Source organism: Lynx canadensis, chromosome A2 (genome assembly GCF_007474595.2).
Source record: "Lynx canadensis isolate LIC74 chromosome A2, mLynCan4.pri.v2, whole genome shotgun sequence".
Classification (NCBI taxonomy): Eukaryota; Metazoa; Chordata; class Mammalia; order Carnivora; family Felidae; genus Lynx; species Lynx canadensis.
In genome coordinates this window covers 141,611,949-141,627,086 of record NC_044304.2, presented here as the reverse complement: position 1 = coordinate 141,627,086, position 15,138 = coordinate 141,611,949, and the positions used below count along the sequence as shown (strand labels likewise).

Genomic DNA, 15,138 nt, shown 5'->3' with positions numbered 1-15,138 from the left:
TTATGATGATCTGTGATCAGTGATTATGACTTGCTGAGAGCTCAGATGATGGTTAGCAATTTTAGCCATAAAGTATTTTTTAATTAAGGCATGCACATTGTTTTTTTTTTTTAAATTTTTTTTTTCAACGTTTATTTATTTTTGGGACAGAGAGAGACAGAGCATGAACGGGGGAGGGGCAGAGAGAGAGGGAGACACAGAATCGGAAACAGGCTCCAGGCTCCGAGCCATCAGCCCAGAGCCCGACGCGGGGCTCGAACTCACGGACCGCGAGATCGTGACCTGGCTGAAGTCGGACGCTTAACCGACTGCGCCACCCAGGCGCCCCGCACATTGTTTTTTTAAACATAATGCTATTGCCCACTTAATAGGCTACAGTACAGTGTAAACATAACTTTTATATGCACTGTGAAACCAAAACACTCATTCGATTCACTTTATTGCAATATTCACTTTATCGTGGTAGTCTGGAACCAAATCTGCAGTATCTCCAAGGTTTGCCTATAAGGAAAGTCTTATGGTAGAGGTATACTTCCCAGACTTCAGACACCTGGCTCCTGTGAATTCGAATAGTTTCTTCAGGCTACGGCTGGAAGATGACACTTCCATGTATTGAATCTTCAAGACTGGTACATTTTTCTCCCCCCCAAAAAATGCTGAAATGCATACAAATGAACAACGGCAACCACAGAACACACAGAAAAGAAATTTTCTGCTCAATAACACATAAACTAGTGGAAAACAGAATCAGTACAAAGAGCGAGGTTTGCTATTTCTTTCCTTTGTTTACACCAAACACTGTTAAAGTAATAATGGCAGTGGTGGCTATCATCATTGAGTCCCAAACCATAGCCTCCACAAGACCTTTCACTAAGCTTGTTACTAGCATTCGTCTATTAATCTTCACAAGATCAGGAGGCAGGATTACTATCCCTACTTTAAAGATCAAGAATCCAGAACATAAGAATGTTCAGCAACTTGTCCAACTCACGTGCTGGTAAGTGATAGAGCTAGAATGGGACCCAGGTCATCATAACCCAAAACCCACACATTCAACCATTCATACAACCTGTGCTAGAAGAAGAGTAAGGGTGAAGAGAAGTCAGAGGCAGGTGACAAGATCTGAAAACAGAGTCATGATTTCTCATCATATGCTTAGTGATGATTACAAATTTGACTTCCAAACTTGAGATTCTCCCAAACTCAGCAATCAAGGCATACTTCAGGTAAATGAAGAGAACTTCGGGTTCTATTACTATGTTCATCTTCTAATCCTTCACGCTTAGAGAACATTATTAAGCTAAAATGTAGGGGTTTTTTCCTTTATTTTGGGGGAGGATTTTTTGTTTTTGTTTCTATATGTCTTATGGTGAGATGAAAATTTCTTTGGTGCTTGATCAATGAAAAGTAATAGCATTCAAGGACTGCCCACCAAATGAACAGAATTCACTGGTGGGAATTGAACGATAAGTCCTATTGAATGGGTCCCTTTCAAGAGACCCATAAGATAAGTCCTCCTCGCCCATATACCATTATATATACCACGTGTATATATATTATATATGCCATATATCAGTATATGGAATTTCCTGCAAGGAAAAGGACATTTCACCAATTTGGCAAGTAGTTCAGGAATTTTTACAACTAGTAAAGCAAAAGTTAGCCATGCATGGATTATTTCTGGGAACAATTTTAACTGAAAGTGATTTATATCTTGACTGATAGTAAACAGTACAGATCACCTGAACATAGTCTACACTGTGACTTTTTGCTGAAAAGGCTTTCCAAATGATTAGTGAAGACAGATATACCATACATTTATATATCTCTTCTTTTTTCTTATTATTTATCTTCTAAGTAGGAATTTGTCTTTTTATATTTCCACAGAAATTCTTTGTTTAATTAGATATATTCTACAGAGACACCATTTCTAGTAAATGGAATATTTAAATATCTCTAATGTATATAATATTTAAAGATCTAGAATGTATCTTTATTTTATATACTGTATCTTTATTTTCTCCTGAATTTTATACACAGAGTTTCTCTGCTATTATGTAAGATTGTTTGAATTATATTATTCTGAGCTGCCTAAATTTATTTTAGATATAGTTTAACAAATAAAATTTAATTATTTTGTAGATACGATAAAATCCCCTTTCAGTTCCATATGCTGGGTCCAGTTATTTTAATGTATCTAGATGAAAGTCAAGAGACTAGAACCATGTATTTTCTGGGAACATGCTCTTAATATCACAATCCACTCATGACCTCCTGTTTTCGAGATCAAAGGAGAGCTACGGAAGGAGGTAATGGAAGCAAGACCATTTGGTCCAAATATCAAGTATGTAGAGACCTGTGTCTATGCTTTAGCAAAGTAAGGTAGGTTGACACTTTATTATAAATACAGACCTCCTGAAATCCACCAGTGCTAGCTAAACATGAGTGAGAGGGCAGGAATTCTCATGACAGGAAAATTGCATGGGTCTTAACAAAACCCATAGAGTTTCTGTATTTTCTTCTTTCTTAATAAAAAAAATGTATTTTTCTTTCAAATGTTCCATTTAATAGGTTTCTCATAACTGCTGGTAGAGAAAGAAGAAAATACATCTTTTTTCCTTCAACGAACTTGATAAAATCTTGTATTTGTAGCTAACTAGAGTTTTAAGGTGTGTCAGGAACCCCACTTAAAGGAAGTATATAAGAAACAGATCTATACTCAGCCTATCTGGAAAAAAAAAAAGGCTTAAAATTCACTTTGTGGGGCTGAGTGACTAAGATGAGCTGTCTACATTAATCAGATTACATAAGAAATGGGCAAATATCTATTATGTGCTGCAGGGAGACAGACACTGACAATCAAAGCTAGAAAGTTTTAATGAGGAGACTTAATTAAAACACACATCATCTTCAGAAGTAGGAGTCCTTAATTCTGAGAAAAATCACTGCCAAACTTGGCTCAGCTGTGCTAATTAGCAGACAGTGGGAATCCAGAAAACTAGCCTGTTAGGAAAAGGTAAGCTAAGGAGTGACTTTACAGAATATTGCCCCGAGAGTGTATTGTTGGGGCTCTGATGCTATGACTGAGACTTTTATAGATTTTGGCAGGGACGGGACTTTAGATGACATCCAGCTAGACCCTCCCCTACCCAAACCATGAAATAGAGAGTTAGCTAAACGTCCTGACATCCAGGGACCTCAACACCAGAGACAAGGATTCACTACATTCTTTGGTCAGTTTTGGAATATCTCAATTTAACTGAAAGTGTGTTCTTCAACTGAGCCAAATCTGTCTCACTGTCTTTAATTCTTGCTCTCTAAAATTATCCAGATGAAGTCAGCCCCACTTTTCCAGACCTGTACCAATTGTGTTTGTTTCTTTTCCTATATATTTTTTAATGTTTATTTATTTTTGAGAGAGAGAAGTGGGGGTGGGTCAGAGAGAGGCAACGGAATCCCAAGCAGGCTCCAAGCCATCAGCACAGAGCCTGATGTGAGGCTTGAACTCATGAACCAAGCCTGAGCCAAAACCAAGAGTTGGACACTCAACCCACTGAGCCACCCAGGCACCCCTGTTTGTTTCTTTCCTAGCATAACAGGATTCCCTATTGTTTCTACTGTCCCTCTTATAACCTTGTTCCAGAACTTACCATCATCCAGGTCAGTCTCTTCTGGAAGAAACGCAGTTTCTGTCCTTAAACTGGGGTACCTCAAAGTCATATAATAGGACTATTGTCTCTGATCCTTTGGACTCTCAAACTTGGTAATTGCTACCTGATTTTCCATTAACAAACATTTTGGCAGTTACAGCACACTGTTGACTGATTTTGAACTTGTAATCAACTAAAACTCCTGTCTTTTTTTTTTTTTAATGAACAGCTATTGAGCCAGGTTCCTCTATATTTTGTACTTCATCAGTTAACTAATTTAAGTCCAAACTTGTTCCATCTTTATTTAACAAATGATCGATATCCACTTTAAGAAAAATTAGAAAATATAGCAAGTAAGCAAGATGAGTAAGAATAAAAATTAAGTATAAATCATCCCTTCATTCCAAACATTTGAAGAAAACCAGCATTTCCATTTTGGTAAATATCTTACCAACCTCTTCTATGCATACATATGCTGGTTGAATATTTATGTGCATTTTTTGCACATGCATACAAAATGTAATTATATATATATATATGTATATATATTCTTATGATCTTATGAACTTTTTCCAAGTTGCAACTTTGTAAATATCTTTAAATTTTTAAGATATTTATTCCCGTATTCTTTCATGTGAAATGGCTTCACAATATGCAGGTTTTAGATGTAACAATACTGTCCAAGGTAAGATAGCCACGTAACAAACCAGTTCAAAATGAAGTGACTGTAAACAATTGTTCTTTTGCTCACATATCTGCAGTTTGAAAGAGTTCAGCAGACTTCTCTCTCTCTCTACTCTGAATCAGCTGTAGTGGCTCAAAGGCTGGAGGCTGGTTTCATCTGAAATCTCATTCGCTTACATGAACACTAGATGCCACTAGAATGCCCACAGGTGACCTTGCCCTGGAGGCGGGGCTTCCTCACAATATGGAAACACAATGGACTGGGTTTTGAGGAAGAAAATTCCAAAAGAGAGCCAGATACTGCCTTTAAACATCACTTTCATCATATTCTATTCAGCGAGAGAGCCACAAAGTCCTACCTAGGTTCAGGGCAAGGCAAAACAGATTCAAACTGTAAATGGGGGAGAGACAAGGTTAAGGAAGAGCGAACGGGACTGGAATTTTGTTGTTGTTGTTTAAATAGACTTCACACGCAGCATGAAGATCAACACAGGGCTTGAATTCATGACCCTGAGATCAAGACCTGAGGTGAGATACAGAGTTGGTCACTTAACTGAGCGAGCCACCCAGGCACCCTGGACTGGGAATATTTTTTGAAAATATTTTGGGAAACTACTGTTGCCACAGCCATAATTCATGTAACCTACTTAATACTGTTTAAAATTGCCACCGTTATAAAAAAATGCTGCAGAGACATTTCTCAAATATACATTTGTGAGTATTTACATAATCATTTCCCTAGGATACATTTTTTTAAATTTTTTTTTTCAACGTTTATTTATTTTTGGGACAGAGAGAGACAGAGCATGAACGGGGCAGGGGCAGAGAGAGAGGGAGACACAGAATCGGAAACAGGCTCCAGGCTCTGAGCCATCAGCCCAGAGCCTGACGCGGGGCTCGAACTCACGGACCGCGAGATCGTGACCTGGCTGAAGTCAGATGCTTAACCGACTGCGCCACCTAGGCGCCCCTCCCTAGGATACATTTTGAGAACAGTGATTACTGGGTCAAAGTTTACCCACAATTTTTTTTTAATTTTTATTTTTTAAAGTTTATTTGTTTATTTTAAGAGACAGAGAGAGCACGTGCACAAGCAGGGTAGGGGCAGAGAGAGAGAGAGAATCCCAAGCAGGCTCTGTGCTGATAACACGTGGGGTTCAGTCTCACAAACAATGAGATCACAACCTGTGCGGAAATTAAGAGTCCGACGCTCAACCAACTGAGCCACCCAGGTGCCCCAAGTTTAGCCCCATTTTTAAGGCTTTTGGTAGATATTGGCAAACTGCCATTTAGAAACGTGATGGCAATTTTTGACCCTGATCACCAGTCTGTGAATAGAAAAGCCTATTTCCTAACTCCAGCCTTAAAGACTGGGTTATTATCAGACTTCTTAATATTAGCCAGTGCTATATTACTGCTATTTAAACTTGAACTTCTTTGACCAATTGTACATTTGAACATTTTATATGTCTACTGATTATTTGTATTTCTTCTTAGACATTGCTTTTTTCTTGGCCTTTGATCACTTTTCTTTTGATCTCTCTTAGAAGTTTTTAGAGTTTTGCGTATTAAGTACATTAAACCTTGTCATATATATTGCCATGCTTTTTCCAATTTGTTATTTGCCTTTTATACTCTACATAAAGTTCCTATATTTTCCGGTACTCAGAAGAACATTCATTTCTTTTTCTTTTTTTTTTTTTTTTTTTTTTTTTTTTTTTTGGGACAGAGAGAGACAGAGCATGAACGGGGGAGGGGCAGAGAGAGAGGGAGACACAGAATCGGAAACAGGCTCCAGGCTCTGAGCCATCAGCCCAGAGCCCGACGCGGGGCTCGAACTCACGGACAGCGAGATCGTGACCTGGCTGAAGTCGGACGCTTAGCCGACTGCGCCACCCAGGCGCCCCGAACATTCATTTCTTAATAATGGTTTGAGGCCTTCTTCAAGACATACATTACATAAAAATTAACCTAAGTTTTCTTCTAATACTTTTTTTTAAGATTTAACTTTTATGTAAACTCTTTAATAAATCTGAAATTTTGGTATTTGGAAAGAAATAGAAAATACATTTATTTTTTTCTAAATAATTATCCTTTTTCTTTAAAAGCATGTGTTTAATAATTCATTTTTTCTATTATTTTAGAGGTCACCTTTATCACAAACCAAATACTTATACTACTTCATAATTTTTAAATTTTCTATATGGTTACATTTATCCGTCAAATTCCAACTCATTTGTCTAGCAAGTTATTCTTCTACTTATTCCTCAATGTATTCTTATTACACTATTACAGACACTGATTGCTTTGTGGATAATGATATATAAACCTTCTTGTTTCTTAAAGCCATTTGAAAATCTGATGGAAGTTTTGGACTCTCTACCCAAAAAAAGATTTTCTCTACCTAGTAAAGTTCTCTACCATGACATCGTTTTCATCAATTTCCTACAATTGCCCATCTCTGAGACCCATGAAAGAATTCTTCTTTGCACATCTCTTATTAATTTAAATCCTGAGTATTTTATTATTTAGACTGTTATTGTGAATGAGCTCTCTTTTCCATTTAATTTTCTGTTATGTTAGTTTGTTTATAACATATAGGAAAGCCGTTGATTTTTTTAAACAATTCTTTTTTTATCCATCTACCTTTTTGAATTCTTTCAATTTCAAATTTAAATGTTTTCATTTTGAATGAAGAAGTCATGGGGATGAAAGCTAAACTAAGGGATACAGTCAATGGTATTGTGATAGTGTCGTATGGTAGCTATCCTTGTGGTGAGCACAACACAACGTATAGGGTTCTCAAATCACTGTGTTATACACCTGAAACTAATGGAACATTGTCAGCTAAACTTAAATAAAATAAAATGAAAATGAATGTTTTAATTCTTTTCTGTGTTCTATGTAGACAATCAAATCATCTGCACTGAGTATAACATTGCCTTCTGTTTTCTGGTATTTAAATATGATATATATCATGTTAGAGTGTTTAAAACATACGTCCTGGTTAGAATATCTAAAACAATGCTAAACAATAATGGAGATAATATACTCTTATTATTGTTCATTTTTAATGCATAAGTCAATGGGAATGCAACTAGCTTTACCTGGCTACATGTGCAAGATAAAACCTCCTTACTATATTTAGTTTCTTTCTGTTTTTCGTAAGTTTTTGTTCTATTCCCAGTTTATTAGCCATACATGTCTTTTCAAACTTTGAGATATAACTAGTTATAAAATTCACCCTTTCAAAGTGTACACTTAGTAGGCCTTAGTATATTCACAAAATATGCAACCATTACCCTTAATTAATTCCAAAACATTTCATCACTCCAAAAAGAAACAATTCATTAGTAATCACTCCCTTTCCCCACTTCCCCCAGGCCCTAGCAACCATCAATCTACTTTCTGTCTCTATGAATTCATCTATTTTGGACATTTCACATAAATACTTTCTTATTGAATTGAGCCTATTATTTCCAAGTCATAGAGATACTTCTGAACTCTGATTCTATCCCAGATTACATGAGCTATTAATTGTGAACTGCTAGATGAATGTTGATTAGTTTTACGTATTTCTCTGTGTTCTAAGTCATTAATAAATTTCAAACAGAAATGTGCCAATTATTTTTAAAACTTCCATGTAGGAATCTTCTGTTACATTGTTATAACAAGCTAAAAGCTTACTCATCTCCAGAATCATTTGTCTGCAGGTCTCTATTTTGCCTCCAAGCATGCCCTAAAAAACTGTAAGTGATTAGCTAAGAACATGTTGTTTCTGGTATACCAGCCAAACCCTGCCAAATCCTGAAATTAAGGTTTTTTCAACAAAGTTTATTCTAAATCACCACATAGTAACTCCTACTAATCAATACACCCTTTTCTCTCTGTGAATATATCATCCCTTTCATAACAAAATTCAGACTCTTCTCTAGTATCAACTACAAATTGAATGACCCACAATTTTCAGATAAAACCTTTAAAAAAAACCCAAATTGTTAGTTTTTTTCCTACTCTAAGTTCTGTAACCTCTCCTTTTTTCTATAATGTCTCAAAAATCACAACAAATGTGGCAATTGCTAAATCACCACTTTGGCGTCCACTTTCTCATACACTAGAGCCTAGGTGGAGAAGGGGTGAAAGGGACAACAGTATAATTCACAGCACTCTGCCAAGTTTCTATTAATTATTATAATCAACAATTCAATTTATCATTCCTCACCTGCAAACATTTGATCAATATAAATTATCATGAGAGATGAAGAGTCATGAACTCTGACAAGTATGGTATGGAGAAGGGCCCAAGGAGTGGTCCCATGGAGCATTCAAGGTCTTCCAAGCCCTGTCCCTGCAGAGTCCAGTGACCTACCTTGAGGTAGGGTGAGTCCTGGCCACCAGTCCCGGCAGAGTGGGAGGGTTGGAGGCTGTTCTGTCCACCCACGGTCCTTTCACTGTTCAGCTACCCCCACCTCCACAAACCCCCCAGTGTTATTAGCTCCACCTGGGCATGAAGACAGAGATGGCTTCCCACCAGGGTGGAGCTGCAGCTTCCCATCTATTAGAATCAGCTCTTTCTAATAATACGCTCTTGTAAAAGAGCTTGACGTCCCCAACCCATCAGAGCTCTGGCGTACTGCAGATGTGTATGTACACATATGTATACTATAGAACCAAAACAAAAATGGAGTCACGTATATTAAAGACAAAATGGAACTGGGCTGTATAGTCTCATTAAAGAAAAACAAAACAGACTTACCTAAGTTACAGAAATTTACAGCTCTTCTTAGAAATCAGCAAAGGATGCCAGCCAATCCCCCAACACCACGTCTGTTAACATCATCTTTGGACTTCCTTGTTGCATTGACTCCACTATCCTGATCCAAATAAGGAAGAAAACCATCAGGCAATCATTCTGAAAAAGCCAAATATATTCTGCATTTTGCCTTATTAAAACCCTTTAGTCTGTGAGCAACTCGGAACTCATACCTCTGGGTAGGCTTCAGTTTCCCAGTTTGCAGGTCAAAACTGTTGCAATAAACTTGTCTTTCTGCTTTGTTTTATTCAGTATGCAGAGTTTGGCCACCTGTGTGCACCTAGGGGCCAGCACAGAGGTACGTAGTGAATGACTCATCCCCTTCCCCAATAAAGAAATGACACCCACACAACAACAAAAACTTTAAAAAATGGGGAGTTGGCTGGGGGGAGAGGAGAATGCTTCATGCTGTGTGGCTCCGTAAGCCTCACAGGTAGAACTCTCTCTAGAAGTAGGAAGTACTCGCCTATGCGCAGGTACTGCATTAACACCTGATGGGTGTGGCTGCTCTGCACCAGGTGTTTGATGGGAAGCAGTATAGAGACTACCGCATCCCCTGGGATTTGCCACCAGGAGCAGCACCTGAATCAAGATCACGGCTCTTGAAGCCAAGATGGCTTAGATTCGAGAAAAACAAGGCCACAATACACCGCCTATGCCTGATGAAGTCTTTCTAAGCTTTAGAGAACACATTACTCCAAAAGCTCGCGATAGCGGGCTGGGAGAAGATGTTGATGTGGCCAAGATCAAGTGATGCTCAAATTGGGTTTGTAGATTTTCTATCCCAGGAGAAGTCAACACTACTTATATTACAAATGACAGCCTGAATTCACTACTCTCACCACCTATAGTTCCTGGTGTCATCAGATACAAAGGTGCCAAGATCCAGCTCCTGAATCTCCCAGTTATCAGTGAGGGTACCAAGAATGGGGAAAAGTAGAGGAAGTCATTGCAGTGGCCTGAGCATATAACTTGATCCTGATTGGTTCCTGGTGTTCTGAAACCGTTGGAACATAAGAAGATAATTGAAAACAAGTTGGAAGGCTTTAGTATTCACTTGAACAACAACCCTGCTTACGTTGGCTTTAAAAAGAAGGATAAGGGAGGCATTCATCTCACAGCCACTTGCTCTCGGAGTGAGCTGGATGCTGAAATTGTGAAGAGCATTCTGGTTGAATACAAAATTAATAAGGCCGGTGTGGCTCCGCATAGCGATGCCACAGTAGAGGACCTCGTTGGTGCGGTAGAAGGAAACAGAGTTTATATCGGCTGTATCTATGCGTCAAATAAGATTGATCGGGTCTCCACTGAAGAATCGGGTATCATCTATAAGGGGCCTCACTGTGCATCCATCTCTGCCCATCGCTGATGCAATTTTGGCAACCTGTTGGAAAATATCTGGTACTAACAAAAACTAGTGAGGATTTACACGAAACCCATAGCCCAGTTGCTCGATTACATATCTCCAGTGGTGCTGCCTTCCCCCAGGATCACATGGAAGATTTCTACATGAATAATCACAAAAGCCTTATCAAAGAATTTAAATATCTTTTGGTCTGGGGGGGGGGGGGTCTCTCTGTGAAACACAATTCTCAAAAAGTGGGATAATACCATACATTGGAGAATGAGGATGCCATTCAGGTTGTGAAGAATTGAACCTTTCTCCTTTCCCCATCTGCCAGGCCAAGCACAGCAGCTTTCCCCATGACTAAGCATTCTACTCCAGGTCTCTTCTGGCTTTGGCAGCCACAAGGAAGATGGAGGCACCCACAAGAAACTTCACTTGTTTTGGGGGCACCTGGGTGGCTCAGTCATTTAAGTATCTGGTTCTTGTTTTCTGCTCAGGTCATGATCTCACATTCGTGAGATCGAGCCTTGCATCGGGCTCCATGCTGACAGCCTGGAGCCTGCTTGAGATTCTCTATCCCTCTCTCTCTGCCCATCTCCCCCTTGTGCTCTCTGTCTCTCTCTCAAAATAAATAAATAAACTAAAAAAAAAAGAGAAAGCTTGTTTTATCCTTGTGTTATCTTGTATATTGAACTGCATAAAGGACCTGGTAGAGGGGGAAAAAGCCACATTGGGTGGGGATTTCACAAATATCTACCTGGGGATTCATAATTAAGGCAGTCATTGGGTCATAAACATTTTTGAAATCTTGTTCAGGGCATGTGTATGCAAATCTGAAATATGTAAACAAGGACACCTATACCTGAGGTGAGGTTAATGAATGTTTAATGAATTCATGAGTGACATAAGCTTTCAGCGACAGTGCTCATTTTGATTTTAGTGCAAAGAGGACACATCAGTAATTACTTATTTAAAATTTTACCTTTCATCATTTGAATAATGGGAAATAAAGACAGATCTCAATATGTTCTGTTGCTTAAGAAAATGACGAAATATTGGGGCGCCTGGGTGGCTCAGTCCGTTAAGCGTCCGACTTCAGCTCAGGTCACCATCTCGCGGTATGTGAGTTCGAGCCCCGTGTCGGGCTCTGTGCTGACTGCTCAGAGCCTGGAGCCTGTTTCAGGTTCTGTCTCCCTCTCTCTCTGCCCCTCCCCCGTTCATGCTCTGTCTCTCTCTGTCTCAAAAATAAATAAATGTTAAAAAAAAAATGACGAAATATTATAACCACCAAAGGGGGAAAAATGTTGTGGAAGTCCATATAACAGCAACTTTGTTGCTTCTAACTATGTTTATAGAAATATGTTAAGTATAAGCTTTTTGGCAATCCAAATATTTCATATTTGATCCGTGAATATGATGGGTAGGAACTGTTACAAAACAGAAGAAAAGGTGAGTCCTTAAAATATTCATTTCTAGAATGTGTTCATGACCTTTTGTGCCTTGTGCCACATAATGATTTATTCGTAGAGCATTGATAACAAGGGTGACATAGTCTAATACACAGTGGATCAAATCATTGAGCTGGGATATGGAAGATTGTAATTCTCATCTTAGCTCTCATTACCTGTGTGACCCTGGCCAATTCATTCACTCATGCACTCAACATTTCAGAAAACTTCTTGCATGTGCTATGAACTCTGCTAAGCAATAGGATGTCGCGGTTAACACAACTGCCCTGACTTCATAAAGCTTACATTCCAGTCATTTAACCTCTATTCAAGTCAAGACACATAATTCCTTTAGTCTCAAGTGTCCTTGTTTATGAACTAAAAGAATTGGATACTTATAATATCCTATCAAATGCTCCTGAACCTTCATCAATCAAATATGTGCTTTCAGTCATGTTTTCTGTAATGATTGCAGGTCGTCCTGAGTTATGCACACCAGGTTGCAAGATCCCTATGTGGCCACTAGCAACTGTCCCTTGAGCCAGTTGGTATTTTTGCTATACGATATGTCCAATGCCATCACAATACTTGTTAAACAATGCAGGTATGCATCCCATAGTCACGAGATTTTATGTTCCGTTCCATAACCCAGAGCCTTCCAACCAGCGCAAACGGGCTATGGGGTCTGAGCAGAGAGCAATTCTCTTCAGTGTCAAGTGATCTAACAAAGTACGGTTGGCTGGTGCTTGTGGTCTCCTAAGGCAAGCAGCCTTATCTGTTGCCTTTCATGTACTGTATTCATATATTATTTTTAGATGTGTCATGATGTAAAAGATTTTGAAAAGTATTACTCTAACCAAGTTATAAAACCAAAAATGCAAATTACAGTGAAGGTAAAGACATCAAAGGCAGAAGATATTTAGGAAAAGGTCACAGTCAGGGTCACCAAAACTAATTTAATGTTATCTGTATAAAATTGCAACCAACAGATCTCAGGCTATTTCCAAGAGTTTAAAACTATGCATGAGTATGACATTGAATCTAAAGTGAAGGAGTGAGTGGGCATCTTTTGTCAAGAGTCTCAAAGAAAGCTACAAATTCATGATTTCAGTTTATGAGGCTGTAACCCCTTCCTCTCTATTTCATATATTTATAAATGCATTCTCTAAAGGGGCTATAAAATAGCCTCCATATTTGTAAAGTTAAATAACATATAGTATCAGTTCTAAATTCCACTGGTTATGTCCATGAAACCCCAAGAAATAATCATTTTTAAAGTGCCCTTCCTCTCACACAGCCACTGCCTTAAATCCACCTTTCAAGTCTATCAGCTGATCCACCTGTCCGTTGTCTCCAGGGTGTTTCCCTGTTTTCTGCAAGACATTTTAAAGGCCCCCCGTTGTCTGTATAAATGATTCCCACAGAAAGCGGAATGCACAGGACACTATAATCTCTAATTATTTCAGGAGGGATTTGTATGTTTTTCAAGTGGATTTTCTTTAAAAGTGAGTAGCAGTGATCAGCTGAATGATATGGCAAACAGTCTTTCTTTTTAAAAATTTTTTAAATGTTTATTTATTTTTGACAGAGAGAGAGACAGAGCATGAGCAGGGGAGGGGCAGAGAGAGGAGGAGACACAGAACCCGAAGCAGGCTCTAGGCTCTGAGCTGTCAGCACAGGGCCCGAAGCGCGGCTCGAACTCACAAACCGCAAGATCGTGACCTGAACCAAAGTCGGACGCTCAACCGACTGAGCCACCCAGACACCCCAAACACAGCCTTCTTGATCTGAATTCAGCCTTTCTCTTTAGTCTCATCTCTTACCATCCCTCTTTCAAACAATTCTAAACTGTTTACAGTCCCCCCCAAATATTGATGCATCAAATACTAATGCATCTGAAAATGCCTTTCTTTTGCCTATTAACATCCCGCATCTCAGGCACCTGGGTGGCTCAGTCAGTTAAGCGTCTGACTCTTGATTTCAGCTCAGGTCATGATCTCATGTTTCGTGAGATCAAGCACCACATGGGGCTCTGTGCTGACAGCTTAGAGCCTGCTTGGGATTCTCTCTCTGTCTCTCTCTGCCCCTCTCCCTCTCACACACTCTCTCTCTCTCAAAAATAAATAAAAAATCTTTAAAAAAGTATCTCCCCATCTCTGCTTGTCAGGCACTTCAATGGCACCTCTCTGATCTTCACAGATAAAGCGTATCACTCTGGGTTTTGCATCTGCTGCCCTTATAACACAAGTTAAAAGTATGTTTATGTCCATCTTACCACTAAATAGGATCTTTCTGAGTGTGGAGATGATGGATTGTGTCTTGTTCAACCAAGGTAAGGCCCGGCATATATTAGGAACTCAATAAACATTAAATTAAAGGAACATTTTTCTGTAAGGTTTTTCATAATATTCTTTGAAGCTTTAGAAATGAAAGTATAATTGAGGATCCTTGTAAGATAATAGGATGTCAACCTTGAAAAAATGTTTTCAACTCCTTGCAGAATTAACATATTCACTCAGTGTAGTGAAAGAAGGATTTGAATTCCTATATTCCTTTTTCATTTCAGCAATGAGTGTGAAACAAACAGTGTGCTAGATATTGAGAATTAAAAAGATAAATAGGGGCAATTTGGTGGCTCAGTTGGTTAAGTGTCTGACTTTGGCTCAGGTCATGATCTCGCGGTTCATGAGTTCAAGCCCCGCATTGGACTCTGGGCTGAAAGCTTGGAGCCTGGAGCCTGCTTCAGATTCTGTGTCTTCCTCTCTCTCTGCTCCTCCCCCACTCACACTCCCTCTCTCTCTCTCTCTCTGTCTCTCTGTCTCTGTCTCTCAAAAAATAAACATTCAAAAAAATGTATCTGGTTTTTGAGGGGTGTCTGAGTGGCTTGGTCAGTTAAGCATCTGACTTTGGTTCAGGTCATAATCTCATGGTTCATGAGTTTGAGCCCCACATAAGGCTCTGTGTTGACAGCCTGGAACCTGCTTTGGATTCTGTGTCTCCCTCTCTCTCTGCCCCTCCCCTGCTCACACTCTGTCTCTCTCTCTCTCTCTCTCTCTCTCTCTCTCCTTAAAAAATAACTAAACATTTAAAAAAAGTTTTAAACTTTTATCTGGTTTTTGATATTCATAAAACCTACCCAAACTTCACTCAAAAACTCATGAAAATAAAGGGGGAAATAACGGTTTCAATATCATC

At 38.9% G+C, this 15,138-nt stretch overlaps 1 pseudogene; it reads left to right on the top strand.

Annotated features, from left to right (window-relative positions):
* Window positions 1-812: 812 nt before the first annotated feature.
* Window positions 813-10,803, top strand: LOC115501864 (annotated as a pseudogene).
* The last annotated feature ends 4,335 nt before the right edge of the window (window positions 10,804-15,138 follow it).